This window comes from Trichechus manatus, unplaced genomic scaffold (genome assembly GCF_000243295.1).
Source record: "Trichechus manatus latirostris isolate Lorelei unplaced genomic scaffold, TriManLat1.0 scaffold00027, whole genome shotgun sequence".
NCBI classification, from domain to species: Eukaryota; Metazoa; Chordata; class Mammalia; order Sirenia; family Trichechidae; genus Trichechus; species Trichechus manatus.
The window spans coordinates 12234040-12237645 of NW_004443963.1; positions in this window are offsets into that span (position 1 = coordinate 12234040).

Consider the following 3606-nt stretch of genomic DNA (forward strand, 5'->3'; position numbering starts at 1 on the left):
CTTGATATATTTTTTTCCAACCTTTGACTTTTAATAAATTCACATCTTTGTTTCTAAGGTGTGTCTCTTGTAGACAGCATATTGATGGATCCTGCTTTTTTATCCATTCTGTCACTCTCCATCTCTTTATGGGTGTATTGAGTCCATTTACATTTGGTGTAATTATTGATAGATGTGAGTTTGTTGCTGTCATTTGGTAGTGCTTTTTTTTTTTTGTGGTGCTGACATTTTCTTTGTTCTTCTTACTCTCCTGTGCTGAATTCTTGTTTGTGGATTTTTTTTTTCATTTCTTTTGTTTTTTAGGGTTTGTTTTTACTGAGACTTTTTGTTTTTCCTCTTTATTTTTATGAGTATGTTTGTTAACTTTCTTTGCGGTTACCATGAAATTTACCATTCACTTTCTAAGTTTGAAGCAGTCTATTATTACTTGATATCACCTTGCCTTCCTCTCCATTAGGAGGTTCTATACCTACACTGTTTATTCCCTCTTTATTTTTCTGATGTTGTTGCCATTTACAGATTAACTGCTCTGATTCCCTGTTGCATTTCTTTTGGTTTTGGATAGTCCTGGAGAGTTCATTTCTTAGGTTGGTATCTGGCTGGTACGATCCTGTGTCATAGATTCAGCCTATAAGCTGATGATGTTTGTTCTCGGATCGAAGGACTCCCTTTAACAATTCTTGTAAGTCTGATTTGGTTTTTATATATTCCCTTAATTTCTGTTTATCTGGAAATGTCCTAATTTCACCATCATATTTGAACGAGAGTTTGCAGGATACATTATTCTTGGCTGGCAATCTTTTTCTTTCAAGGTTTTGTATATGTCATCCCACTGCCTTCTTGCCTGCATGGTTTCTGCCGAATAATCAGAGCTTAATCTTATTGTTTCTTCTCTGTATGTGCCTTTTGGTTTTTCTAGAGCTGCTGTCAGGACTCTTCATCCTTTCTTTTTGGTGAGTGTGATTATGATATGCCTTGGTGATTTTCTTTTGGTGTCTATCCTATACTGGGTTCGTTGAGCTTCTTGGATGTCCAGCTTTTCATCTTTCATGATATTGGGAAGTTTTCTGTCAACAGTTCTTCAATGATCCTCTCTGTGTTTTCTGTTTTCTCCCCCTGTTCTGGAACTCCAATCACTTGAAAATTTTTGATTTTGATTGTATCCCACATAATTCTCAGGTCTCTTCATTTTTCTTTGTTCTTTCTTCTGAGTTTTCCTCGAACAGAGTTGTATCCAAGTGTTTGTCTTCAATTCTTCCATTTTTTTTGTCTGTATTTTCCATGAATTTTTCTATTTTTTCCTCATTTTTGTCTGCTTTTTTTTCAACTCTTGGATAATTCTGAGTATTAGAGATTTGAATTCCCTATCAGGTAGTTCTAGTGCCTTTTCTTCCACTGGAAAGTCATCTGGTGTTTTATTTTGGATGCCTACTGGAACCATCCTGTCCTGTTTTTGTAAATGTTTTGATATTATCTGCTGTCTTTGGGGCATTCAGTAGTTATTTATTCAGTAGTTACTGATTGTAGATTTGTTTTTTCACTTTTTTTTTTATTATTTGGCTATGTCTGAGCAGGTGGCATGTGTGTTCTTTGTTGTTTGCTCATCTGTGGGCACGATACTTTTTGCCTCCTTCTCCAATTGGCAGGGTCAGTCGCTTAGATATCGTACAGCAGGGCAGGTCTAGATGAAAAGGAGTTGCTGGGATGGGTTGTTTGTTGCACTTACTACAGCCACCAGGGCGGGTCAGTAATCAGTGCAGGGCAGGTTCCAGTAGACTGAGCCTGTGCTGCTTGGTGGGTGTGATTTTAAGTGCATGGTGCAGGTAGGCAGGGTGGAAGGGGGAGATTGTGATGTGTGGAGCTAAGATGGGTATGGGAGAGAGGAGAGAGGAACAGGAGCCAAAAACATACAAAGAAACAAAAAAGAATGCTAGGGGAGCTAGCCTTTGGAGTGGAGAGATGAGAGACTACGAAATGGAGAAAAACAAAAAGGGGAAGAAGAAGAAAAAAAAGAAAAGAATGAATAAATAAAAATCAGAAAGGAAAAACGACAGCAAAGATCCCAGGGATCCCACCGGTGTGGCTACGAGTTGGGGAAGTTGTTCCCAGGTGTTGAAGTATAGCCTGGCTAGAAGGCGTAGAAGTATTCAGCGCCAGTTATTCAGGGGACAGGAAGAGAAGGAAAGTATAGAGAGATGAGAAACTGAGTAATGAAGAAAGACAAAAAGGAAGAAAGAGTGGAAAAGAACAAAACAAATTAAAAAAAAAAAGAACAAGAAAAGCTCCCAAAAAAAAACAGAAAAAAATAAACTGCAAAAAAAGAAATGCTCTCAGGGATCCCTCTGCACATCTGTGCAAGCTGAGTGGGTAGGTCGCAAGCCAAGTAGCACTTCCCGGCCAGAAGTTGCTCCCAACTTGAGAAAAGACAAAGAAAAAAAACCAATTCAAAACAAACAAACAAACAAAACCCAGTGTGGCAGCACAGACCGTGAAGCAGTTCCACACTTGAACGGAGCTCCACAACCTCTTAGGAAGAAGCAAAGATCCAAGCAGCTGGTGCTTCCTGGCCAAGAGACTGTGGCCATGGGAACCAGAGAAGGTCGAGTGGGGATGAAGAAGGGTAGGGGGTGGGAAAGAGTACATCGCCAGTTACTGGTTGTTCTGTCTCCTTCTGGAAGCTCTGTGAAGCTGCTTTCTCATACCCCCTATTTGCTGGTCTCTGATAGGAGTACAAGATGGTGGATAGGGGACCTCTGTATGAATCTCTCCTTGTTCTCCATTGTCTGTCAGTTTTTCACTCCATTTGGTGCTTGGCTGAGTTCTTTATCTGTTCATTTGAAGTTCTAGGGTTTCAGGATTCCTGTTTTCTCTGTTTGGCTTAGTTTTTCAGATCTTTGCTGGGGAGGGACTGTGTGGTGTTTCTGCCTAGAGCGCCATGTTGCCCAAGCATCTTTTTTTATTTTTTTTGACTGCTGCTTCCTGTCGATTGTGGATCCAAGTAAAATGAAATTCTTGACAACTTCAATCTTTCCTCCGTTTATCATGACATTGGTTACTGGTCCAGTTGTGAAGACTTTTTTTTTTTATGTTGAAGTGTAAACCATAGTGAAGACTGTAGTCTTTGATCTTCATCACTAAGTGTTTCAAGTCTTCTTCACTTTCAGCAAGCATGGTTGTGTCATCTGCACATTAAAAAAAAAAAAATCCATTGCTGCCGAATCAATTCCAATTCACAGCGACCCTATAGTGACACTATGGTGGTAGTTAATGATCTTCCTCCAATCCTGTTGCTGAATTCTTCTTCATATAGTCCATATTCTCAAATTACAGAATTCTCAGTATACAGATTCAATAGGTATGGTGAAAGGATACAACCGTGATGCACACCTTCCTGACTTTGAACATGCAGTATCCCCTCATTCTGTTCGAATGACTGCCTCTTGATCTATGTACGGATTCCTCATGGGCACGATTAAGTGTTCTGGAATTCCCATTCTTCTCAATGTTATCCATAATTTGTTATGATCCACACAGTCAAATGCCTTTGTGTAGTCAGTAAAACACAGGTAAACTTCCTTCTGATATTCTCTGCTTTCAGCCAAGATC